General features: G+C 49.8%; 1 protein-coding gene across 10 annotated transcripts in view; it reads right to left on the bottom strand.

The window, feature by feature from the left end:
• Nucleotides 1-27,521, bottom strand: part of LOC139254651 (uncharacterized) — a 228,861-nt gene that overhangs the window by 165,450 nt on the left and 35,890 nt on the right. For 2 of the 10 annotated variants that reach the window (XM_070873773.1, XM_070873779.1), the window contains exons 1-3: nt 3,394-3,623; nt 775-881; nt 95-261 (exon numbers count right to left, since the gene is read on the bottom strand). The gene's annotated coding sequence lies outside the window, so the exon portion shown is untranslated. Of the gene's footprint in view, nt 1-94; nt 262-468; nt 490-774; nt 882-3,381; nt 3,624-27,521 lie in introns of those variants that run through there. The other 8 variants (XM_070873781.1, XM_070873782.1, XM_070873778.1 and 5 more) reach the window with 5 other exon arrangements.

Below are 27,521 nucleotides of genomic sequence, written 5' to 3'. Positions count from 1 at the left end.
ATCATCAATTTGTTGTGGGGTGGGGTGTTTTTTTACAGTTATAATTATGATTTTATACAAATGTTCTCATTAAATGCTATTTATTTCACATCACCTTGTTGCGCATTGTCTCAGATAAGACCGCTTCTGCCTGTAGGTGCGTGGGGTGTAAGTTCCCATCCTCCTCCTCAGTGTGCCACCCCTCTGACTGGGCACATAATGCTCTTGAATATATCTTCTGCCATCTCTAGTCTGCAGCACGTGCATGGTCATCAATACAGGCTGAGAAATTACAGGGCCCATTACAATTACAATCAGTATTATACCTATTGTTCGCAAACAATAAATTTACCCACTAAAACACCTAAAATAAATTCAAATCGTCCACAGTATGATAAGACATTTGTTCAGATGTTCAAAGCACCTGAAAAGCACTGCACATACATCAAAACTCCCCAGAACTTGAAGCAGCCTTTTATATGAACCGACCTCCGATTTACAACATGGCGTCCATACCGCTGGGTTTAGTTCTGGTGAGAGCAACTTTTTCTCAGCGGGTTTTTCGGCGAGCGATATTTTCAGCGATATGTGGCCGAGGTGCCGCAAGTAACGCTGGCGATATTATGGGCATTAGTTTCACCCATTCTGATCTTTACGGCAAAAAACAGTGGGCGGGCGGTTTTATTCATTCTTGGCGTTAACTGCATGCCAAAAGTAATGCGGGGCAATAAGTGAGCGATTCATGGGCGTTAGATTCCATTTTGTTGCTAAATGGGCGATATCTGGGCGTTATACCTCATTTCGGCGTTAAAATGGACGTTAAATGGATGGTAACGAAGCAAAAAAAGTGGAAAGTCTAGGCCAATGTTTTTATATTTCAACTCAAGTTGATCGTTCCACATCTGAAAGAGAATAAATAAAACACTATTAGTAGTCAAATGCTACGGAGTTCCGGATTGTTAAGAAAATTCAATCTCAGGATGTGGGCATCGCTGGCAAGGCCGGCATTTATTGCCCGTCCTGAGTTGCCCTGAGAAGGGGTGGTGGACATTCTTCAACCGCTGCAGTGCAGTTTGATACAAACTGAGGGCCTCGCTGGGCCGCTTCAGAAGGCAGTTATCGTCAACCATGTTGGTGTGGGACTGGAGTCACATGTAGGCCCAGACCGGGTAAGAACAGCAGGTTTCCTTTCCTAAAGGACAAAAGGGGCGATCACACTGCTAGGCGTGTATTATAGACCCCCAAACAGTGGGAGGGAGATAGAGGAGCAAATATGTAGGCAAATTGCTGTGAAGTCCAAAAACCATTGGGTAATAATAGGAGATTTTAACTATACAAATATTGATTAGGACAAATATAGTGTGAAGGGTATAGAGGGTGCGGAATTCTTGAAATGCCTTCAAGAGAACTTTTTTAGTGAGTATGTAGCAAGCTCAACACGAGAGGGGGCGGTCTTGGATTTAGTTTTGGGGAATAAAGCTGGGCAGGTTGAAGGGGTATTAGTGTGAGAGCATTTGGGTGCCAGTGACCATAATTCAGTCAGATTCAAGTTGGTTATGGATAAGGACAAAGATGGCCTGGAATAAAAGTCCCGAATTGGGGAAAAGCTAATTTTGCTAAGTTAAGGAGTGATTTGGCCACAGTGGACTGGAAACAGATACTTGTGGGTAAATCAGTGTCAGAACACTGGGAGGCATTCAAGGAGGAGATCCGGAAGGCTCAGGCCAAACATGTGCCCTTAAAGAAAAAGGGTGGGAATAATAATTCTAGAGCCCCCTGGATGTCTAGGGACTTACAGGGGAGGATAAAGAAAAGAAGGGACGCTTATGTCATATGCCAACGGCTAAATACTAAAGAATCTTTAGAGGAATATAGAAAGTTAAAAGGCAAAATTAAAAAGAATATTAGGAATGCTGAGAGAGAACGAAAAATTCTTGGCTAGTATAATTAAGGAAAACCCCATGATGTTCTATAAATATATTAAAAGAGGGCAAGTAAAGAAAGGGTAGGGCCTATTAGAGACCATGAGGGTAATCTTTGTGTGAAGGTGGAAGATGATGGTAAGGTTCTTAACGAATACTTTGCACTGTTTTCACAAAGGAAAGGGGCAATGCAGATACTGCTATCGAGGAGGAGTATGATATTCTGGATGAAATAAATATAGTGAGAGAGGAAGTATTAAGGGGTTTAGCAGCTTTGAAAGTCGATAAGTCCCCAGGCCCGAATGAAATGCATCCCAGGCTGTTCAGCGAAGTGAAAGAGTAAATAGCAGAGGCTTTGACCATCATTTTCCAGTCCTCTTTAGATGTAGGCATGGTGCCGGAGGTATGGAGGACGGCTAATGTAGTACCCTTGTTTAAGAAGGGAGAAAGGGATGGGCCGAGTAATTACAGGCCTGTCAACCTAACCTCAGTGGTGGGAAAATTATTTGAAAAAGTCCTGACAGACAAGATAAATCTACATTTGGAAAGGCAAGGATTAATTAGGGACAGTCAGCACGGATTTGTTAAGGAAAGATCTTGTTTGACTAACAAAGAAACAGAAACATAGAAATTTACAGCACAGAAGGTGGCTCAAATCACTGACTCCACAGTCTGGTGTTGTTGTAACTGCTGTGACCTTGTGAACTCCAGAGTGCCCTTCAGGTGTGGTGGTCAGCTTTTTATACTCTGTCTCGCAGGTACTTTCGGGTCTCCCACCACAGTGCCCCTTGTGGTGCACCATTGTAACTGTACATTTAATGTACATGGACAACACATAACATCTCAGTCCCCCCCCAGTTCCAAAAGCAAATTGCCGGTAACCTCAGCCTGGTTAGTCCTGGTTGATTTGTGAGTGTGAGTCCATGACCATCCACTTCCCTATTCCCCCCCATGTAGAGATTATGCTTGCAATCTGGTGCAAGTATGTGGTATTTGCAGTCCTTACATGGGTGATACAAGTACACGAACATAATCTCCAGTAGAAAGCAGGTACACATGAACAGTACATTAAAGAGTTATTTCAAAAGATTGCAGATACACTGAACAGTTATTAAATCTCAACTCCACTGGGTGAGGTATGGTGGCGGCATACTGCCCCTTTTTGCCTGAGGTAATGGGCTGCGCTGAGACAGGGTATGTCAACTGGTGCGTTGCATCTGTTCTCAGAAAATAGTTGCCTTTTGCGGCTTGTCTGCAGCTGCTGAACAATTGCATAAATCACATAAAACCAGAAATCGCATTAATCCATTAGTCATGTTAGTCACAGATTCATTAACCCTTTTAACTGTGCATTGTGAGATTATCTCTTTTCACCAATCATCTCAATCATTTTAATCACAGTAATCATTTTAGCATCAAAATATTAACTCTTGTCATAAATCACGTCATCATACAAATCACAGTAATCATTTTGACTCACTCGTGCCCTTACAAAAGTCTCTTTGTGGGGACCGCCACCGGTGTAAGGCCCCTTTAAGACTCCCGGGTACATTTCCCTTTTAAGGCATCATTTTGATTTTTCCACGAGGTTTCTACTGGGCCCCGCCATTTTAGGTGCTCTGCTGGTGCCTGCCTGCTTCTCTCTGCAGAACTCTGCTGCCTGCTCTCCCTCTCTCTCTCCCCGCAAACAGCTGGTGACCAAAGCGGCCCGGAAGAGCACTCCGGCCACGGGTGGAGTAAAGAAGCCTCATCGCTACAGACCCGGCACTGAGGGAGATCCGCCGCTAACAGAAGTCCACCGAGCTGCTGCCTGCTCTCCCTCTCTCTTCTCCAGCTCGGTCGGCGCTGCTGCTGCTGGTTCCAGCGCCTCTTTCTCACTCTCAGACTTTGCAGGGGAGAGTCGACGGTCACCGCTGCTCTGCCCAACCCCACACACGCTTCCTTCGCTGCCACCCGATCTGAAGGTGGAGGCCTGCTCTGCCTGTGAACACGGGGGACAGTGGTCTGTGGAGGAATGAAGTCTTCCCAGCTCCCACGGACCTTTCCCATCCATCTCGAGTAGCGTCGGCCCATCGCCTGCAATGATCCACAAAGGTAAACCGTGCGTCTCGCCACCATGAGATACCTGCATATCCGCCCTGCCAAGAACAGGTATCAGTTCCTTGGTGTAGGTGCGCAGCTTCGCCGTGACCGGGACCAGCTCGGGTCGTGCAGCTGGGTTGATCCACAGTTTATCAAAAGTTTCCTGACTCATCAGCGATGGACCCGACCCCGTGTCCACTTCCATACTCACTGGGACTCCGTTAATCTTGACTTCCATAATCACTGGAGCCAAACCGTCGGTACACGTGTACAGTCCAAACGCATCATCATCTTCTACCTGGGGCTGGGAGGCCCGTCGAGCCAAACCACAATGCTCCTCGCTGGATAGCAGATCATCTACCATCTCCTCAGCCACACGGTGAGTCGTGTTTCTTTTGCACATACGCTGAAGGTGGCCTTACGTGTGGCAGGTACTGCACGTATACTCCGCAACCTTGCACCGGTGAGCCCCATGGCTTCCTCCGCAGCGCCAGCATGGTGCTACTCGATTAGCCCCCCTCAGCGGACTCTGAGTTCCAGGACCCAGAGGTCCGTGCTCTCGGCCCACGTTCTGCTGTTTTGTCCATGACGGGCGCTATCCTGTGAATTGTACCTGCCGGGTTCGAGACCACGTGGATCATCTGCTTGGTGCTGCATGTTGAGGTCATAAATGCCCGGCTAATGTTGATGGCTTGCTGCAGGCTGACTGTAGGTTCAGTAGATAGCAGCTTGTGAAGGAGATCCTCATGGCCAATTCCCATAACAAAGACGTCTCGCAACGCCTCGTCAAGGAGTGTGCGAAAATCGCACGGCGCCGCAAGTCTCCTGATGTCCGCAGAATATTTTGTGACATCCTGGCCCTCAGGTCTGCAGTGGTGGTAGAATTTGTGCCTGGCTGTGAGGATGCTCTCCTTCGGTTTCAGTTGGTTACGAATGAGTTCAATCAGCTCCTCATATGGCTTGTTCTTGGCGCTTGCGGGTGCCAGCAAATCCCTGACGAGACGGTAACCTCATCGCCACAACTGGACAGCAATATCGCCTTACGCTTCTCTATCAGTGCGTTCGTGTCCCGTCAAGTCGTTTGCTATAAAATAGTACTCGAGCCTTTCCGTTAAGGCTTTCCAGTCATTACCCTCCGTGAAATCCTTTAGCGTGCCCAAAGTAGCCATGGTTGCGTGAAGAGCTCGTCCGTGTCCTCGTTGCCAATTTGTGATGTATGTAGCACTCAAATCACTGACTCCACACAGTCTGGTGTTGTAGTAACTGCTGTGATCTTGGTCCTTTATTGTGTAACTGCAGAGTGTCCTTCAGGTGTGGTAGTCAGCCTTTTCTGTCTCGCAGGTACTTTCGGGTCTCCCACCACAGTGCCCCTTGTGGCGCACTATTGTAACTATACATTTAATGTACATGGACAAAACTTAATAGTGTCCATGCCGGCCGACTAACCTGATTAAATTATTAGAGGAGGTAACCAAGTGGGTCGATGAGAGTAGTGCGTACGTTGTAGTGTATATGGACTTTAGCAAAGCTTTTGATAAGGTCCCACATGGTAAACTGGTCACGAAGGTTAAAGCCCAAGGGATCCAGGGCAAAGTGGCTAGTTGGATCCAAAATTGGCTTAGAGGTAAAAAGCAAAGGATAATAGTTGATGGATGTTTTTGTGACCTGAAGAATGTTTCCAGTGGGGTTACGCAGGGCTCAGTGCTGGGTCCCTTGCTTTTTGTGGTATATATCAATGATTTAGATTTGAATATAGGGAGTATGATTAAGAAATTTGCAGAATACACTAAAATTGGCTGTATGGTTGATAATGAAGAGGAAAGTCATCTGCTGCAGGAGGATATTAATCGATTGGTCAGGTGGGCAGAGCAGTGGCAAATGGAATTTAATTCAGAGAAGTGTGAGGTAATGCACTTTGGGAGGGCTAATAAGAAAAAGGTATACACAATAAGTGGTAGGCCATTTAATAGTGTAGATGAACAAAGGGACCTTAGAGTGCTTGTCCACAGATCCCTGAAAGTAGCAGACCAGGTGGATAAGGTGGTTAAGAAGGCATACGGAATGCTTGCCTTTATTGGCCGAGGCATAGAATATAAGAGCAGGGAGGTTATGCTTAAATTGTATAATACTTTGCTTAGGCCACAGCTGGAGTACTGCATGCAGTTCTGGTTGCCATATTATAGGAAGGACGTGATTGTACAAGAGGGTGCAGAGGAGATTTACTAGGATGCTGCCTGGAATGGAGAATTTTAGTTACGAGGACAGATTGGATAGGCTGGATTTGTTCTCATTGGAACAGAGGAGGTTGAGAGGAGACCTCATTGAGGTGTACAAAATATAGAGGGGCCTGGACATAATGGATAGTAAGGGCCTATTTCCATTGGTGGAGCGGTCTATTACAAGCGGGCATAGTTTTAAGGTGGTTGGTGGAAGGTTTCGAGGGGATTTGAGGGGGGGGGCTTTGTTATGTTCAGTGTAACTTCACAAGACTGTGCCGTAAGCTCAAACTGTTGTGAGCTTGGTCTCTTTAATGTAACTCCAGAGAGAGGAAACAGTATGGTAGTCTGCCTTTTGTACCTGCTTGCCCAGGGCGTGCAGGTGACCCTTGGGTCTCCTACAGTTGCGCGTCCTGGTGGCAAGTCTTACCCAATAGTCAAGTTTACATACATAACATCACTCCCCCTCCCGAAGTCTTAGTAACAATTTATTTACAGGTTGAGGCGATCCAAGGCTCTACGTTCCCGGGTTAATCGCCTGAGTTGAAGTCTTGGCATGGGTGAGTTGGTCGGATCATTGCTGCACTGCAGCACGGCTGGTCTGATCAGACTGTCAGGCATGGTGGGTTCACCCTCGTGGTTGACCGTGAGGTCGATTGCTGGTTGGGTGGGTGTAGGTGGATCAATGATGGTAATGTCCTTTTCAAACTGTTCTTGGTTGTCAGTGAATCACAGTTTGGTCTGATCCATGTGCTTTCTGCACGTTTGTCCATTCAAAAGTTTGACAACAAACACTCTATTCCCCTCCTTGGCTAAAACTGTGCCAGCAACCCATTTGGAATCATGACCGTAATTAAGAACAAACACAGGGTCATTAACCTCAATGTCATGCGATACAGCTAAAAATCCCGGCATGACCAATGCCCTCAATGAAGAAATCCCGTAACATCTCCCCACTACAGGTGTCTGTGAACTTAGAGGCTGGCCAAGCGCCAAAGGTCCGCAATAAAGTCCGGTATGCTCTGCCCTTCCCGACGTTGATGCGTATAGAATCGGTGTCGGGCCATGTGTATACTGCTCGCCAGTTTGAGATGCTCACCGATCAATTGGCTGAGCTCCTCAAAGGTCTTGTCCACCGGCTTCTTGGGTGCGAGCAGGTCCTTCATCGGCGCATACGTCTTAAGTCCACAGCTAGTCAGTAGATGCGCCCTTCGCTTGTCAGCCGCTGCCACTCCCAGCCAGTTCTTCGTGACAAAGCTCTGCTGGAGGCTCTCAATGAAATCGTCCCAGTCCTCACCAACACAGTACCGTTCCTCTGTGCTACCGGTGGCCATTCTCGTGAGTCGTTGATTCCCCTTTCTCGTCACCAAATGTTGTGTCCTTACACTCTACTGTAAATCAACACGAGGCACATATTGGAGACAAGGTCACTCTGTGACCTGTACCTTTATTCACAGGACCAGAAAGTGATGATCCTGCGTGGGACATCCCTTTATATACCTGGATGACCAGGTGAGGAGTGTCTCCTACAAGTTCACCCCCTGTGGTCAAGATGTGCATTTCTTAGGTGTATACAGTGTACAGTGTTGTTACATGAAGGTTACAGTTGTGAAGGTTACAAGCATGACATCACCTCCCCCCCCCCAATGTCTTTGGGTCAAAGATTGAGTCTTTCAGGCGGTTGGCGCTCTCTCGTGGAGCGCCACAGTTGGGGCTCTGGTTGTTGAGCCTCGACATGCGTCTTTGACACCTGTGGTGATTCTGGCTCGTCCTGGCTGGCCGCAGGGACTGTGCATACTGCTGACGGTTCTTGTTGCTCGTTCACTGGCAGTGGTGTGGGTAGCATCTCATGATGTTCCTCAGGTTCCTCAGTGTCCATGCTGAACCTTTTTTTTACTTGCTCCAAATGCTTGCGGCATATTTGTCCATTGTTAAATCTGACCACTATGACCCTATTCCCCTCTTTACCAATTACAGTTCCCTCAAGCCACTTGGGCCCCAAAGCGTGATTAAGAACAAACACAGGGTCATCGATTTCTATACCTCTTCCCTTTGAGTTACGGTCATGGCACTCATTTTGGGACTGGCGCTTACCCTCAACAATGTCTGACAGGACTGTGTGAATGAGGGACAGCCAAGTTTTAAGTGTGCGTTTCATGAGTAGTTCCGCAGGCGGGACTCCCGTGAGCAAATGCGGTCGGGACCTGTAGGCCAGCAGGAGGCGCAATAAGCGGCATTGAAGGGAGGGTCCTTGAATACGGAGCATGCCTTGTTTTATGATTTGGGCCGCACGTTCCGCCTGGCCATTGGAAGCCGGCTTGAACGGTGCTGTCCTGACATGTTTGATGCCATTACCCGACATGAACTCCCGGAATTCATAGCTAGTGAATATCCGGCAAGCCGTGGGTCGCAAAGACCGCACGCAGACTCTCCACTGTGGTGGATGTCGTGCATGAATTCAATATGATGCACTCGATCCATTTCGAGTACGCATCAACAACAATGAGGAACATTTTCCCCATGAACGGGCCCGCGTAGTCTACGTGAATACATGACCATGGCTTGGTGGGCCAGGGCCACAGGCTGAGTGGGGCTTCCCTGGGGGCATTGCCCAGCTGGGCACACGTCGTGCACCTGTGAACACAGTGTTCCAGGTCTGCATCAATTCCCGGCCACCATACATGTGACCGGGCAATGGCCTTCATTAGCACAATGCCTGGGTGCTCGCTGTGGAGTTCCCTGATGAATGCTTCCCTTCCCTTCTGGGGTATGACTACCCGGCTGCCCCAGAGTAGGCAGTTCACTTGGATGGAGAATTTATCCATCCGTCTGTGAAACGGTCTGACCTCTTCAGGGCATGCTCCATGTGCGAGTGCCCAATCCCCAGTCAGGACACATTTCTTAATCAAGGATACAAGGGGATCTCTGTTTGTCCATGTTTTGATCTGGTGGGCTGTGATGGGGGAGCCTGCACTGTCAAAAGCATCGACAGCCATGACCACCTCAGCGCTTTGCTCAGCTGCCCCCTCAGTGGTGGCCAGTGCTAAGCGCGTCAGCGCAATTTTCGGTGCCTGGCCGGTGCCATATGGTGTAGTCATACGCAGACAGCATGAGAGCCCATCGCTGTATGCGAGCTGACGCACTGGCATTGACAGCTTTGCTTTCGGACAGCAGGGATGTTAACGGCTTGTGGTCCGTTTCTAACTCGAACCTTCTGCCAAAAAGGTACCGGTGCATCTTTTTCACCCCGTAGACACATGCGAGTGCTTCCTTTTCAACCATCCCATATCCCCTTTCTGCTTGGGAGAGCGACCTGGAAGCCAAAGCCACAGGTTGGAGTTGGCCCTCATCATTACTCTGCTGTAACATGCACCCAACACCATAGGATGATGCATCGCATGTCAAAACCAATTTCTTACAGGAGTTGTACAGGGTCAACAGCTTATCAGAACAAAGCAGGTTCCATGCCCGATTGAAAGCCCGTTCCTGACAGTCCCTCCAAAACCAATCGCAACCCTTACGTAGGAGCATGTGTAGCTGCTCCAGCAATGTGCTTCAGTTCGGCAGAAAGTTCCCGAAAGAGTTCAATAGTCCCAGAAATGAACGCAATTCCGATGTGTTGCCGGGCCTGGGCGCGCGACCTATCGCCCCCGCTTTGGATTCGGTCGGCCGGATCCCGTCTGCGGCAACCCTCCTGCCCGCTGGGGCTAAAAACACACACTTGGACTTCTTTAGTCGCAGGCCTACACGATCCAGTCGGCGTTGCACCTCCTCCAGGTTGTGGAGGTGTTCCTCGGTGTCTCGACCCGTGATAAGGATGTCGTCCTGAAATACAATTGTTCCGGGGATGGATTTGAGCAGGCTTTCCATGTTCTTTTGAAAGATAGCGGCTGCTGAACGAATGCCAAACGGACACCTGTTGTAAAAAAACAGCTCCTTGTGCGTGGTGATGGTGGTCAGTCGCTTGGATTCTTTGGCCAGTTCTTGGGTCATGTAGGCCGAAGTGAGGTCCAACTTGGTGAACAGCTTGCCGCCTGCCAGCGTGGCAAAAAGATCCTCCGTTCTCGGAAGCGGGTATTGGTCTTGTAGTGACACTCGGTTGATGGTGGCCTTGTAGTCGCCACAGATCCTGACCGAGCCATCCGTTTTGATGACAAGGACGATGGGGCTTGCCCAGTCGCTGAATTCAACGGGCAAAATTATGCCCTCTCTTAGCAACCTCACTTTTTAAAAAAGGAGGGAGAGAGAAAACAGGGAATTATAGACCGGTCAGCCTGACATCGGGAGTGGGTAAAATGATGGAATCAATTATTAAGGATGTCATAGCAGTGCATTTGGAAAGAGGTGATATGATAGGTCCAAGTCAGCATGGATTTGTGAAAGGGAAATCATGCTTGACAAATCTTCTGGAATTTTTTGAGGATGTTTCCAGTCGAGTGGACAAGGGAGAACCAGTTGATGTGGTATATTTGGACTTTCAGAAGGCTTTCGACAAGGTCCCACACAAGAGATTAATGTGCAAAGTTAAAGCACATGGGATTGGGGGTAGTGTGCTGACATGGATTGAGAACTGGTTGTCAGACAGGAAGCAAAGAGTAGGCGTAAATGGGGACTTTTCAGAATGGCAGGCAGTGACTAGTGGGGTACCGCAAGGTTCTGTGTTGGGGCCCCAGCTGTTTACACTGTACATTAATGATTTAGACGAGGGGATTAAATGTAGTATCTCCAAATTTGCGGATGACACTAAGTTGGGTGGCAGTGTGAGCTGCGAGGAGGATGCTATGAGGCTGCAGAGTGACTTGGATAGGTTAGGTGAGTGGGCAAATGCATGGCAGATGAAGTATAATGTGGATAAATGTGAGGTTATCCACTTTGGTGGTAAAAACAGAGAAACAGACTATTATCTGAATGGTGACAGATTAGGAAAAGGGGAGGTGCAGAGACCTGGGTGTCATGGTACATCAGTCATTGAAGGTTGGCATGCAGGTACAGCAGGCGGTTAAGAAAGCAAATGGCATGTTGGCCTTCATAGCGAGGGGATTTGAGTACAGGGGCAGGGAGGTGTTGCTACAATTGTACAGGGCCTTGGTGAGGCCACACCTGGAGTATTGTGTACAGTTTTAGTCTCCTAACCTGAGGAAGGACATTCTTGCTATTGAGGGAGTGCAGCGAAGGTTCACCAGACTGATTCCCGGGATGGCGGGACTGACCTATCAAGAAAGACTGGATCAACTGGGCTTGTATTCACTGGAGTTCAGAAGAATGAGAGGGGACCTCATAGAAACGTTTAAAATTCTGATGGGGTTAGACAGGTTAGATGCAGGAAGAATGTTCCCAATGTTGGGGAAGTCCAGAACCAGGGGACACAGTCTAAGGATAAGGGGTAAGCAATTTAGGACCGAGATGAGGAGGAATTTCTTCACCCAGAGAGTGGTGAACCTGTGGAATTCTCTACCACAGAAAGTTGTTGAGGCCAGTTCACTGAATATATTCAAAAAGGAGTTAGATGAAGTCCTTACTACTAGGGGAATCAAGGGGTATGGTGAGAAAGCAGGAATGGGCTACTGAAGTTGCATGTTCAGCCATGAACTCATTGAATGGCGGTGCAGGCTAGAAGGGCCGAATGGCCTACTCCTGCACCTATTTTCTATGTTTCTAACCTGTCCAACTCACTCTCAATTTTCTCCCGCATCACATCACATAAAGCTCTGGCTTTATGGTGCACTGGTGTGGGGTCTGGGGTGATGCGTATCACTACTTTGGTACCTTTGAAAGTCCCGACACCAGGTTGAAAAAGTGACTCAAACTTTTGTAGGACCTGTGAGCATGAACTTCGCTCCACAGATGAAATGGCATGCACATCCCCCCCATTTCCAGTTCATCTCGGCTAGCCAGCTCCTCCCCAAAAGCGCGGGACCATTTTCCGGGACAATCCAGAGTGGCAGCCGGTTCTCTAATCCATTATGTGTGACCACCAACATTGCACTGCCTAGCACTGGGATGATTTCTTTGGTGTATGTCCGTAATTGTGTGTCAATGCGTTCTAGTTTGGGTCTGCTAGCTCTGAGTGGCCATAGTTTCTCGAATTGTTGGACACTCATAAGTGACTGTCTGGTTCCTGTGTCCATCTCCATGCATTCCGCGATGCCGTTTCACAGTACTCTCATCATCATAGGTGGCATCTTTGTATATCAGCTGTGGATGTTTGCCACCTGAACCCGCTGAACTTCAGCATCCATTGCTGTGTCCCAAGCATAACCCTGCCTTGCAGACCCCTCTTGTGGTTCATCCGCTTCGTAAACCAGCCTCACTGTGAGCTTCCTGCACATTCTGGCTAAATGTCCACTGAAGTTACAATTACTGCAGATAAATTGTTGAAATGTGCAGGTTTTCACAGCATGTCTGCCCCCGCACCTCTAGCAGGAGCTGAAATTGTTGTGAACAAAAGAGCTGTTACCAGGTATTCCTCTCTGATTGTCTCTTTGATTATGCAAGGAAGTGGCATACAAATTGGCCAGAAATAGCAGTGAACCGGGGATTGGGAGAAATTTAGAATTCAGCAGAGGAGGACAAAGGGTTTGATTAGGGCAGGGAAAATAGAGTATGAGAGGAAGCTTGCAGGGAACATTAAAATGGACTGCAAAAGCTTCTATAGATATGTGAAGAGAAAAAGGTTAGTAAAGACAAACGTAGGTCCCCTTCAGTCAGAATCAGGGGAAGTCATAACAGGGAACAAAGAAATGGCAGACCAATTGAACAAGTACTTTGGTTCGGTATTCACTAAGGAGGACACAAACAAGCTTCCGGATATAAAAGAGGTTAGAAGGTCGAGTAAGAAGGAGGAACTGAGGGAAATCCTTATTAGTCGGGAAATTGTGTTGGGGAAATTGATGAGATTGAAGGCCGATACATTCCCAGGGCCTGATGGACTGCATCCCAGAGTACTTAAGGAGGTGGCCTTGGAAATAGCGGATGCATTGACAGTCATTTTACAACATTCCATAGACTCTGGATCAGTTCCTATGTAGTGGAGGGGAGCCAATGTAACCCCACTTTTTAAAAAAGGAGAGCGAAAACAGGGTATAGACCAGTCAGCCTGACATCGGTAGTGGGTAAAATGATGGAATCACTTATTAAGGATGTCATAGCAGTGCATTTGGAAAGAGGTGACATGATAGGTCCAAGTCAGCATGGATTTGTGAAAGGGAAATCATGCTTGACAAATCTTCTGGAATTTTTTGAGGATGTTTCCAGTAGAGTGGACAAGGGAGAACCAGTTGATGTGGTGTATTTGGACTTTCAGGAGGCTTTCGACAAGGTCCCACACAAGAGATTAATGTGCAAAGTTAAAGCACATGGGGTTGGGGGTAGTGTGCTGACGTGGATTGAGAACTGGTTGTCAGACAGGAAGCAAAGAGTAGGAGTAAATGGGTACTTTTCAGAATGGCAGGCAGTGACTAGTGGGGTACCACAAGGTTCTGTGCTGGGGCCCCAGCTGTTTACATTATACATTAATGATTTAGACGAGAGGATTAAATGTAGTATCTCCAAATTTGCGGATGACACTAAGTTAGGTTGCAGTGTGAGCTGCGAGGAGGATGCTATGAGGCTGCAGAGTGACTTGGATAGGTTAGGTGAGTGGGCAAATTCATGGCAGATGAAGTATAATGTGGATAAATGTAAGGTTATCCACTTTGGTGGTAAAAACAGAGAGACAGACTATTATCTGATGGTGACAGATTAGGAAAAGGGGAGGTGCAACGAGACCTGGGTGTCATGGTACATCAGTCATTGAAGGTTGGCATGCAGGTACAGCAGGCGGTTAAGAAAGCAAATGGCATGTTGGCCTTCATAGCGAGGGGATTTGAGTACAGCGGCAGGGACGTATTACTACATTTGTACAGGGCCTTGGTGAGGCCACACCTGGAATATTGTGTACAGTTTTAGTCTCCTAACATGAGGAAGGACATTCTTGCTAGTGCAGCGAAGGTTCACCAGACTGATTCCCAGGATGGCGGGACTGACATATCAAGAAAGACTGGATCAACTGGGCTTGTATTCACTGGAGTTCAGAAGAATGAGAGGGGATTCCATAGAAACGTTTAAAATTCTGATGGGTTTAGACAGGTTAGATGCAGGAAGAATGTTCCCAATGTTGGGGAAGTCCAGAACCAGGGGTCACAGTCTAAGGATAAGGGGTAAGCCATTTAGGACTGAGATGAGGAGAAACTTCTTCACCCAGAGTGTGGTGAACCTGTGGAATTCTTTACCACAGAAAGTTGTTGAGGCCAATTCACTAAATATATTGAAAAAGGAGTTAGATGTAGTCCTTACTCTAGGGGGATTAAGGGGTATGGCGAGAAAGCAGGAATGGGGTACTGAAGTTGCATGTTCAGCCATGAACTCATTGAATGGCGGTGCAGGCTCGAAGGGCCAAATGGCCTACTCCTGCACCTATTTTCTATGTTTACTCTTGAGCACTCTGTTCGTGGGTGTCAATGGCCCCACCCCGGGATGTATTGTCCCTTGTGATGGTGTAAATGTCCATTCAACCTGCCATTGTCTGTCTTGAGGACCCACCCTAGAGTCTGTTACTGACTGGTTGGTGTCAAATTGCCCTTGCCTGCCTGCAGGGTTCTGAGTCGCGTTTACCATGTTAACTCCCTGCTCCATTGCTGCGCTGCGAACAGACTTGTGCGCGCATATGATCTTGGTTTCCTCCTCCCCTGCCATGAAGGTTTGAGCCATCAATGCCATTGCTTCCAAGGTAAAGTCCCTGGTCTCAATTAGCTTCCTAAAAGTCCCGGCATGACCAATGCCCTCAATGAACAAATCCCGTAACATCTCCCCCCTGCAGTGAACTTACTGGCTGGCCAAGCGCCGAAGGTCCGCAACAAAGTCCGGTATGCTCTGCCCTTCCCAACGTCAGTGCGTATAGAAGCAGTGTCGAGCCATGTGTATACTGCTCGCCGGTTTGAGGTGCTCACCGATCGGTTGGCTGAGCTCCTCAAAGGTCTTGTCCACCGGCTTCTCGGGCGCGGGCAGGTCTTTTATCAGCGCGTACGTCTTAAGTCCACAGCTGGTCAGTAGATGCGCCCTTCGCTTGTCAGCCGCTGCCGCTCCCAGCCAGTCCTTCGTGACAAAGCTCTGCTGGAGGCCCTCAACGAAATCGTCCCAGTCCTCACCAACACAGTACCGTTCCTCTGTGCTACCGGTGGCCATTCTCGTGAGTCATTGATTCCAGTTTCTCGTCGCCAAATGTTGTGTCCTTACACTCTACTGTAAATCAACACGAGGCACAAATTGGAGACAAGGTCACTCTGTGACCTATACCTTTATTCACAAGACCAGGAAGTGATGACCCTGCCTGTGAGAATGTGAATAGAAGAGTTGTGAATGTGTCAGTTGAATAGGATCATGGGCAGATGGCTAAAAGAAAATGTCAAGCTGAGATATTTGCAATGTCGACACAAAAAGGGGTTACTCAGAGTTGTGGTCAAACACGAGTTGCGCAAAAAGCAAAGTCAGGCATGAGTCAGACGAGGGGCTGCTAATAACCAGCCATAAAATAGGGAAATGCTATGTAAAATCGAAACTATAAACACATCCCTGGAGCCCGCCCTATTTGGAGAGTTGTTAGCCTGCAATTGGGTATGCTATGGGGGAAGTCGACCAATGATTGTATAAACTGAGTGTCACTCAAATATGTTCTGCTGTAACAATGTATAAATGTTGAGCTTTTGTACTGTTACGGGACTTGTCAGGAGAGAGGTGGACAGGCTCAAATTGAGGGTGTTCCCTTTATCTTAACAGGTCCCGGCCAGAGAATCTCTAATAAAGGTCTTATGTTGCTAAGACTAAAAGTGCTCGTGTGTCAGTGAATTCGCTGAAACAGATTGAAGGAAAAAGAATCCAGTATCTACACCTGGGACCTCCCTTTATATACCTGGATGACCAGATGAGGAATGTCTCCCACAAGTTCATCCCCTGTGGTCAAGGTGTGCATTTCTTAGGTGTATACAGTATGCAGTGTTGTTACATGAAGGTTACAGTTACATGTAGGTTACATACATGACAAGCAGAATCCGAGATAACCGGGTCTGTGGGGAACTGTCCGTCACATGTTTCAAGCTCTGCTTGATAGTTTGGACTGCATGTTCCGCTTGACCATTGGATGCGGGCTTAAACGGGGCAGACCTGACATGCTTGATGCCATTGCGGGTCATGAACTTATTGAACTTACTGAGCTGGTGAAACATGGTCCATTGTCACTAATAAGGAGTCGGGCAAACCATGGGTGGCGAACATGCCTGGAGGCTTTCAATGCTGGCAGTGGACGTACATGATGACATTATTATGCATTCAATCCATTTAGAGTAAGCGTCCACTGCTACTAGGAGCATCTTTCCTAGGAAGGAGCCAGTGAAATCTACATGGACCCTGGACCACGGTTTAGAGGGCCATGACCACAGACTCAGTGGGGCCTCCCTTGGTGCATTGCTCAACTGTGAGCAAGTGTTACATTGGTGTACGCATGACTCCAATTCTGAGTCGATGACGGGCCACAAAATGTGCGACCTGGCGATAGCCTTCATCATGACTAGGCCTGGGTGGGTACTGTGTAGGTGGCTTATAACCATTTCCCTGCCTTTTTTTGGCAAAACTACTCGATTCCCCCATAGGAGACAATCCGAATGGACATTTCATCCTTGCGTCGGTGGAACAACTTAATTTCGTCTTGCATTTCCCCGGGAACCGCCAACCAGCTCCCATTAAGGACGCAGCTTTTTATTAGTGATAGCACAGAATCCTGGCTAGTCCAGGTCCTGATCTGGTGAGCCGTGACAGGTGACGCCTCGCTCTCAAAAGCATCCCTTACAAGAAGCAAGTTTGCGGATTGCGCCATTTCCACCCCGGTGGTGGGCAATGGCAGCCGACTGAGAGCACCAGCACAGTTCTCAGTGCCTGGTCTGTGGCGGATTACATAGTCATACGCAGATAAAGTTAGTGCCCATCTTTGGATGCGAGACAAAGCATTGGTGTTAATATCTTTTCTTTCTGAGAACAGCGAAATGAGGGGCTTGTGGTCGGTTTCGAGCTCGAACCAGAGTCCAAATCGGTATTGGTGCATTTTCTTAACCCCGTATATGCATGCTCAACCATACTGTAGGCTCTTTCAGCCTTTGATAAACTTCTGGATGCATATGCAACCGGTTGCAGTTTGCCTGACACATTGGCTTGCTGTAACACACAGCCGAGCCCATACGAAGATGCATCACAAGTTAGCACTAATCGTTTACACGGGTCATACAATACAAGTAACTTGTTAGAACATAGGTTTCTGGCCTTAATAAAGGCTGTCTCTTGAGATTTACCCCAAACCCAGTCGTCACCCTTGCGTAGCAATAAATGCAAAGGTTCTAGCAAAGTGCTCAATTCCGGTAGAAAGTTACCAAAATAATTGAGGAGTCCCAGGAACGAATGCAGCTCCGTCATATTCTTGATGGGTGCATTCTTGATGGCCTCAGTCTTGGAATCGGTGGGTCTGATGCTGTCCGCCGTAATCTTTCTCCCCAGAAATTCGACCTCTGATGCCATGAAAACACACTTGGAGCATTTCAGCCTGAGTACCACTCTGTCCAGTCGCTTTAGAACCTCTTCCAGGTTGTGCAAGTGCTCAGTGATGTTGCGACCAGTGATCAGGATGTCGTCTTGGAACACCACAGTGCATGGAATCAATTTCAGCAGACTCTCCATGTTCCTCTGGAAGATGGCCGCAGCCGTGCGAATCCCAAAAGGATATCTGTGGTATATGAACAGTCCTTTGTTCGTGTTGATGCACGTAAATTTTTTCGAAGGTTCAGCCAGCTCCTGTGTCATGTAAGCAGAGGTTAGATCCAGCTTGGTGAACGATTTCCCCCCTGCTAGCGTTGCGAACAGGTCATCCACTTTAGGTAGTAGGTACTGGTCCTGTAATGAGACTCAGTTAATCGTTACCTTGTAGTCCCCGCAGAATCTGACCGTCCCATCGCTTTTCAACACCGGAAAAATTGGACTGGCCCACTCGTTGAACTCGACTGGCGATATGATCCCCTCTCGTTGAAGTCTGCCCAACTGGATCTCAACTTTCTCTCGCATCATGTATGGAACCGCTTAGGCCTTGTGATGAACGGGTCATGCATCAGGGACAAGATGGATCTGCACTTTGGCGCCTGTGAAGTTGCCAATGCCTGGCTTGAATAACGACGGGAATTTGTTTAGCACTTGGGCGCACGAGGCATCATCCACCGAAGACTGTGTTTTGATGTCGTCCCAGTTCCATCGGATCTTTCCTTGCCAGCTTCTGCCAAACAGCGTTGGGCCATCGCCTGGTACAATCCATAGTGGTAAATCATGCACAGCTCCATCGTACGATACCTTCACTGCTGCACTGCCAATGACTTATAAACTCTTTGGTGTAAGTGCGCAGCTTGGTGTGGATCAGGCTTAGTTTTGGTCTTTGTGCCTTGTTGCCCCACAGTTTTTCAAAAGCCTTCTGGCTCATAATTGACTGAGTCGTTCCCGTGTCCAATTCCATGGAAAATGAAATGCCGTTTAATTTGACTTTTAACATTATCAGAGGGCTTTTGGTGGTGAAGGTGTGTACACCATACACTTCCTCTTCAGCCTCAGGTTGAGTTGCCTCTTTTACTCGTTCAGCGTGATCCGTGCTGGATCGGTCATCTTCTGCCGACTCTGCCATGTGGTGAGTTGCAGCACGTTTGCACATTTGCTGGAGGTGCCCCATTGTTCCGCTGCCTTTGCACATGTAATGCTTGAATCTACATCGATGGGCTCAATGATTACCCCCACAGCGCCAACATGGTGTTAATGGATTCGCATTCATGCCCCACAGCAGACTCTGAGTCATCCTAGGTCTGGCCTTTGCAGGAGTGTAGGCCCTGCCATGTACAGTTCTGCCTGCTAAAGGCATTATTTTATGCACAGTACTTGCCGGTGAGCTTCGATGCTGCAAAGATCATCATAGGCAGTCCCTCGGAATCGAGGAGGACTTGCTTCCACTCCCAAACTGAGTTCTTTGATGGCTGAACAGTCCGATACGAGAGCCACAGACCCTGTTACAGGTGGGACAGACATTCGTCGAGGGAAGGGGTCGGTGAGGCTGGTTTGCCGCGCACTCCTTCCGCTGCCTGCGCTTGGCCTCTTCATGCTCTTTGCGTTGAGACTCGAAGAGCTCAACGTCCTCCCAGATGACTTTCTCCACCTCGGGCGGTCTGCGGCCAGGGTCTCCCAGGTGTCAGTGCTGATGTCACACTTTACCATCGAGGCTTTGAGGGTGTCCTTATAATGTTTCCGCTTTCCTCCTTTGGCTCGTTTACCATGAAGGAGCTCCGCATAAAGCATTTGCGTAGGGGGTGTCGTAACTGGCATGCGTACTATGTGGCCTGCCCAGAAAAGCTGATCTAGTGTGGTCAGTGCTTCAATACTGGGGATGTTAGCCTGGTCGAGGACACTGATGTTCGTGCGCCTGTCCTCCCAGGGGATTTGCAGGATCTTGCGGAGACATTGTTGGTGATATATCCCCAGCGACTTGAGGTGCCTTCTATACACGGTCCATGCCTCAGATCCATACAGGAGGGCGGGTATTATTACAGCCATGTCGACCATGAGTTTGGTGGTAGATTTGAGGGCCTGGTGTTCAAACACTCTTTTCCTCAGGCGGCCAAAGGCTGCACTGGTGCACTGGAGGTGATGCTGAATCTCCACATCAATGTCTGCCTTTGTTGATAAGAGGCTCCCGAGATATAGGAAATGGTCCACATTGTCCAGGGCCATGCCGTGGATCTTGATGATTGGAGGGCAGTGCTGTGCAGTGGTGACAGGCTGGTGGAGGACCTAGGTTTTACGGATGTTAAGCGTAAGGCCCATGCTTTCATATACATTAACTATATCCTGGAGTTCAGCCTCTGAATGTGCACAGACACAGACGTCATCCGGATTCTGCAGCTCAACGACAGAGGTTGAGGTGATCTTGGATCTGGCCTGGAGGTGGCGTAGGTTAAACAGCTTCCCACTGGTTCTGTAGTTTAGTTCTACTCAAGCGGGGAGCTTGTTGATTGTGAGGTGGAGTATGGCGGCGAGGAAGATTGAGAAGAGGGTTGGAGCGATGACACAGCCCTGTTTGACCTCGGTCCAGACATGGATTGGGTCTGTAATGGATTTAGGGTTAGGGTTAGGGTTAAGATATCTGTTTAGTGTTATCGTTCGTGGACATGAAAGCGTGGGCTATCGTGATGGTCTTGCTCAGATCTAGGGATTCGGCAGACAGCAGTTTGCGAAGGATGACCTCATGGCCGATTCTAAGCATGAAAAGGTCCTACAACATTTCCCCCAAAAATCCAACAAGGCGTCTTAGTTCGGCGACATAGCTCGCCACGTCCTGGCCCTCGGAGCTATGGTATGTATAAAAGCGGTGCCTGCCCATTAAGGTGCTCTCCTTCGGCTTGAGGTGTTCCCGAACCAGCATGCACAACTCTGCATATGTCTTCTCCGTTGGTTTCGTCGGTGCTAGCAGATTTTTGATGAGGCCATATATCGTGGACCCACAAACGGTGAGGAGAATCGCCCTGCGCTTGACCGCGGTCTCTTCCTTATCCAGCTCGTTGGCCACGAAGTACTGGTTAAGACACTCAACGAAGGCTTCCCAATCATCACCCTCAACAAATCTCTCAAGAATACCAACGGCAGCCATAACCGCGTGAAAGTTCGTGATCTGTTACTCGTCACTTTTTTATATTCAGAATAATTCCACAAGACTGTGTGCTGTCAGCTCAAAATGTTGTGACCTTGGTCTTTTTAATGTAACTCGAGAGTGATGAAGCCGCATCGTAGACTGCCTTTTATACCTGCTTGGCCAGGGTGCGCAGGTGACCCATGGGTCTTCCACAGGTGTGCCCCCTGGTGGCAAGTCTTACACATTAGTAAAGTTTACATACATAACAGGCTTTTTGATGCAGAGGGTTGTAGGGATCTGGAACTCACTGCCTGGAAGAATGGTGGATGCAGAAACCCTCACCACTTTTAAGAGATGGTTGGATGGGCACTTAAAGTGCAGTAACCTGCAGGGTAACAGACCTGCAGCTGGCAATTGTGATTAGACTGGATAACCTCTTGTTGGATGGCACAGATATAATGGTAAACATACAAACATAGAAAATAGGTGCAGGAGTAGGCCATTCGGCCCTTCGAGCCTGCACCACCATTCAATAAAATCATGGCTGATCATTCACCTCAGTACCCCTTTCCTGCTTTCTCTCCATACTCCTTGATCCCTTTAGCTGTAAGGGCCATATCTAACTCCCTCTTGAATATATCCAATGAACTGGCATCAACAACTCTCTGCAGTAGGGAATTGCACAGGTTAACAACTCTCTGAGTGAAGAGGTTTTTCCACGGCTCAGTCCTAAATGGCTTACCCCTTATCCTTTGACGATGTCCCCTGGTTCTGGACTTTCCCAAAATCGGGAACATTCTTCCTGCATCTAACCTGTCCAGTCCCGTCAGAATTTTATCCATGAAGGAATACTTCGCAAACTTTTGACTGTAGCGACCACAACCTTGAGTAAAGCCGTAGCGGTAGCCCAGGCGTTTATCGCCACCAGTGACAATACCAAATAAATTTCTCAGCACACTAGTGCTACTGCAAATAACATTGTTTTCGAATCGAAATGAACAGGGCAGGACCTACATGCCTGCAGCTACACATCCGCAGATGTCTCAGAGTCCACCAGCAAGGGTGATGAATACAAGGCCATTAACACCTTGTTGGCGCTGCAGGGGTGATCATCGTTTCCATTCATGCCGCTTCAAACGATACGTTTGCAAGAGCTGTGGAACAATGGGACACCTCCAATGCATGTGCAGGCGAGCTGCAAACCCTGCTAATCCTGCAAACTACCATGTTGCACAGGAGGACAGAACCACGGCGGATCACAACGAACCAGAGCCTCAGAACGAGGAGGCAGAGGTATATGGGATGCACATATTTCCACAAAGTGTCCCCCGACAATGCTGAAGTTGAATTAAATAGACTCATAGAAACATAGAAAATAGGTGCAGGAGTAGGCCATTCGGCCTTTCAAGCCTGCACCACCATTCAATAAGATCATGGCTGATCATTCACTTCAGTACCCCTTTCTTGCTTTCTCTCCATACCCCTTGATCCCTTTAATCGTAAGGGCCATATCTAACTCCCTCTTGTATATATCCAATGAACTGGCATGAACAACACTCTGTGGTAGAGAATTCCACAGGTTAACAACTCTCTGAGTGAAGACGTTTCTCCTCATCTCAGTCCTAAATAGCTTACCCCTTATCCATAGACTGTGTTCCCTGGTTCTGGACTTCCCCAACATTGGGAACGTTCTTCCTGCATCGAACCTGTCCAGTCCTGTCAGAATTTTATATGTTTCTATGAGATCCCCGCTCATCCTTCTAAACTCCAATGAATACAAGCCCAGTCGATCTAATCTCTCCTCATATGTCAGTCCTGCCATCCCGGGAATCAGTCTGGTGAACCTTTGCTGCACTCCCTCAATAGCAGATTAGGAGACCAAAACTGAACACAATATTCCAATTGAGGCCTCACTAAGGCCCTGTACAATTGCAGTAAGACCTCTCTGCTCCTATACTCAAAACCCCTAGCTATTAAGGTCAACATACCATTTGCCTTCTTCACCGCCTGCTGTACCTGCATGCCAACTGTTGTTGCACTTCCCCTTTTCCTAATCTGCCGCCATTCAGATAATGTTCTGCCTTGTTTTTGCCACCAAAGTGGATAACCTGACATTTATCCATAAGAACATAAAAACATAAGAATTAGGAACAGGAGTAGGCCATCTAGCCCCTCGAGCCTGCTCCGCCATTCAACAAGCTCATGGCTGATCTGGCCATGGACTCAATACTAACCCTTAATTCCCTTATTGGTTAAAAATCTATCTATCTGTGACTTGAATACATTCAATGAGCTAGCCTCAATTGCTTCCTTGGGCAGAGAATTCCACAGATTCACAACCCTCTGGGAGAAGAAATTCCTTCTCAACTCGGTTTTAAATTGGCTCCCCCGTATTTTGAGGCTGTGCCCCCTAGTTTTAGTCTCTCCGACCAGTGGAAACAACCTCTCTGCCTCTATCTTGTCTATCCCTTTCATTATTTTAAATGTTTCTATAAGATCACCCCTCATCCTTCTGAACTCCACCGAGTGAAGACCCAGTCTAAATCTATCATCATAAGGTAACCCCCTCATCTCCGGAATCAGCCTAGTGAATCTGTACCCCCTCCAAAGCTAGTATATCCTTCCTTAAGTAAGGTGACCAAAACTGCACGCAGTACTCCAGGTGCGGCCTCACCAATACCCTATACAGTTGCAGAAGGACCTCCCTGCTTTTTGTACTCCATCCCCCTCGCAATGAAGGCCAACATTCCATTTGCCTTCCTGATTACCTGCTGCACCTGCAAACTAACTTTTAAAGAGTTTCATGCACAAGGACCAATTGTGGAGCAGTGGAGGCGTGGCCTATTCAATTGGAGCTGAGCTGCAGAGAGAGAAGGAGCTACCTGCTTTGCTCCTGTTTGGAAGGCCTTGAGAGCCCTGAGACCAGCCCAGGAAGAGGAGGGAAGGGCTGGCTTGCTACCCATTCAACATCCGGAGGGAGAGGTGGAGCACAGAAAAATTTACCAACTTCATTACTGCTACAGAGAGTTGGAGAGAGTGGAAAAAGCAACAACCTGTGTGGAAGGAGGGAGATTCTGCAATATTCTACAGGTGGGTGTTGGTGCACTCCCCGAAAGACATTGTTTTATTTGTGGGGGGAGAAAGGAAGACCTTTCGAGGGCCGGAACATTGCGGGGGGGGGTGTGTGTGTGGAAGTGTGTGTGGGGGTCTTGCTTACAACTCGGCCCCACACACCACTAAAGCACCCCTCCCCCATTGCCTAGCCTGGGATAGCTGGAGCTACCAGGCTGATAACTATTGATTACCCTGGTTAACATCGTTGAGAGTGTGTGCCTGTGTGGCTCCAGCTGCACTAGGTGAAGACATCTTCTCCCCGCATCCGAAGACCACCCCAAAGACTGTGTTTTGTTTTGCCATCTGGGGAGTGCACCCACCCATCGCTGTGAGGGGAGACCTGCCCTCGCAGCTTCCCTCTTTCCCGCCCCACCTCTCTCCTTCTCTCTCTCTCTCTGTCTCTCCCCTCTAACTCTGAGAGCCCTTCCTCCCAACTGAAAAAAAAAAGAAAGAAAAAAGAAAAAAATTAAGACAACTGAGCAGAGGGAGCAAGGCCCCTCCCCAATTGCCAACTAGTGGAGAGGTGTGCCTTTTTCAGAGCTCCCTCTGTTTATACATTGAAACGAGGCCAATTAAGACCATTAAGGTTTGTGACTTTGGGGTGGGTGTAGCCCTTAAAGGGACCCCGTGATGGCGACCCCATCTACGCCGGTGGCAGGGCCAGCTAGGACTTAAGCGCAGGCGGCATCTACATCCACGGCGCCGCCTGCGCCACCTGCTGCCCTGCCACCATTCAGACTCATTACAAAGAAAAACGGGGTCAAGAGCTAAACTCACCCCACAATGAGCATTGAGGAGTGCGTGCGGGCGATGGCTGGGGTAGTCGGCCATTGTCGCAGCCTCCAAGATGTCTGGGAAGGCCGTGTTCTTCCTGGGGTCGGAGCGGGCGGTGTCCCTGGCCATTGAAAAGGGGCTCACGGTGGGTGGGGCGTTCCTGCCGGTGGACCCTCTCGAGGCCACCGCGCAGAGGGTCATTCTATCAAACGTCCCGTCCTTTGTTCCCGCTGAGCTCCTCCTCCCTCACCTACACCAACTGGGGGAGGTAAGGTCGGGGATTAACCCCATACCGCTCGGCCTCAGGGAGAGCAGCCTGCGCGACGTGTTCTCCTTCCGCCGCCAGTTCTTTGTCCGGCTGGCGTGGGAAGAGACGACAGAGGGCAATTTTAATGTGGTGCACGAGGGGACTGCCTACCGCGTCTTTTGGACGTCGGACGGCGTGCGGTGCCATGCCTGCAGGGAGGTGGGGCATGTTTGCAAGAACTGCCCCGCCTCCAATGCCGCCAAACCACCGAGGGCGGCCAAGGCTGGCGCCGCCGCCACCCCTCCCCCTAGTAGCGTCCACGTGCCGGGAGCTGTGGGTGCGTGGGCATCGTCGGGGGCCTTTGTTTTCACGGCCTCCGGCGGGGGGGGGAGGGAGAGCGTCCGGTCGGAAAGAAGGCGCGGAAGAAGACGAAACACCTAGAGGCGGGTCCCCTCGGTGCGCCAGACAAGCTGTTTACCGCGCTCGGCCCACCCAGTCACCGGCGAGCGCGGGGTGCCCCGAGCCCTTGACTAGTATCACAGAGGGGCTCGGGCGCAGGCAAGATAAGAAAAAGGGGGGGTGGAGCGGGAGGCCTCAGCAGACATGGAGGTCTCCCTGCCTCCGCGCACCCCCAGGAACAAAAGGAGACGCCACTCCAATGAGGCGGAGGGGGAACAACATCCCTCCGCGGAGGAGTCGGTGCCCGCCGCGTGTCTCGCGTCCCCCACCGGCGCCCCCAAACTGCGCCATAGGCGCGAGGAATCTGTCCCCGGGGAGTGTGAGGCAGTCGAGGCTGCCCAGCCGCTGCCTCCCGGGGATGGCGTGAAAGATCTGCCTGTCGTGGGGGGCGTGGGGCCAGCGGAGGAATGCGTTGCCGCCGGGTCGAGCGTCCCGGGGACTGAGGCGGGCGGGGCCGAAAAGGCCGAACCTGAGCCCGCCCAGCCAATATCCAACTTCCCCCGGGACTTGCTCGACCCGGCAGAAATACAAAGTATCAGAAATTTTAATGAATCTGTACACGCTGGGCCGGGGGGTGGCGGCGGGGAAGGGGAAGAACAACAACCCTCGCCCCCTACTTTGGGGCTGGGGGACTTGGAGGACCTGGTACATTTCTTTGACCAGGTCTCTCCGTGTTCCCCGGTTCCTGGGGCGGAGGAGGAACCCCTTCCGCTGTCGCTTCCCGACCCAGCACCAATTCTAAAAGAGCCCAGTGGGGACTCCTCTGCCGACGATCCTGGGGGTGGGATCGGGGCAGAGCCAGGGCCGGATGGAGCGGCCGGGCCATTTGCCGTACCTCGTGCGGTCGACGGGCCGACTGCTAGCGGCGACCTCCCGGAGGAGGACGGGGACTCGGTGGAGGACGCGGGTGAAGATCTCGAGTCCATCGCCAGTGAGGCGGTGGATCTCCTCGTGCCCGCCGCTGAGTCCCCCCTCATTCCCGTAGAGGATCTCCGGGACTTTTTGGTCGAGAGCCAGGGTCGCCGCAACCGAGCCCATCTGGCCCGGGAAAGATGGTCCGAGCCGGGGCTGCTCATCGCTTCCGTCCGCGCCGCCGCTAAAACCAAGGCCGCTGGCGGGCCCTTATCAAAGGCGCAAGGCCTTGAGCTGCGCCGGCTCAAAAAGTTCCTCGCTGGGCTGCTGAAGGAGTGGAGGTCAGCAAACGACTCCACTCCCTCCCCCACAATAGGTTAGGTAGAGGTTGCACTATGCTTTTGTCATGAAGATAACCATAGCCAGCCTCAACATCAACGGCGGCAGAGAGGCACGCCGTAGATTTAACAATTTTTCGCTCCTGCGGGAGGGGAAATATGCGGTGTGCTTCCTGCGAGAAACCCACACCGTTCCGGGAGACAAAGCCACGTGGCTCCTGGAATGGCAAGGAGAGGTCCGCATTAGCCACCTCACCGCCGCTTCTAGTGGGGTGGCCATCTTGCTGGCCCCGCATTTTCAGCCGGAGATCTTGGGGGTCGAGGAGCCCGTGCCAGGCCACTTGCTGCATGTAACGGTTCGCCTGGGGGACGTGCCGCTCCATCTCGTGAACGTGTACGCCCCTCAGCCCGGCCCGCAGCAAACGCGTTTCTTCGAAGAGGTGTCCGCTCTTCTTGGCTCCGTCGACATCGGCGACTGCATTGTCCTCGGGGGGGATTTTAACTGCACCCACGAGGCGAGGGACCGCTCCGGTGCCCCGCAGAGCATGACGGCAATGGGGAAGTTGAGTGACCTGGTCGGGTCCTTCGACTTGGTGGACGTCTGGCGAAATCTCCATCCCGACTCCAGCGCCTTTACTTGGGTGAGGTCTGGAGTAGGATGGTCCAGAGTCGACTGCCTTTACGTGTCTCGGGCGTACGTTTCCTGTGTCCCGGCGGCCTCCATGCGGCCGGTGCCGTGTTCGGACCACCACCTGGTGTGGGCGGAGCTCGCTTCGTTCCGCACGAGGATGGGGTCCGCGTACT

The sequence above is a fragment of the Pristiophorus japonicus genome, unplaced genomic scaffold, assembly GCF_044704955.1.
Source record: "Pristiophorus japonicus isolate sPriJap1 unplaced genomic scaffold, sPriJap1.hap1 HAP1_SCAFFOLD_567, whole genome shotgun sequence".
NCBI lineage: Eukaryota > Metazoa > Chordata > Chondrichthyes > Pristiophoridae > Pristiophorus > Pristiophorus japonicus.
This window is presented reverse-complemented; position numbering and strand designations above follow the sequence as displayed.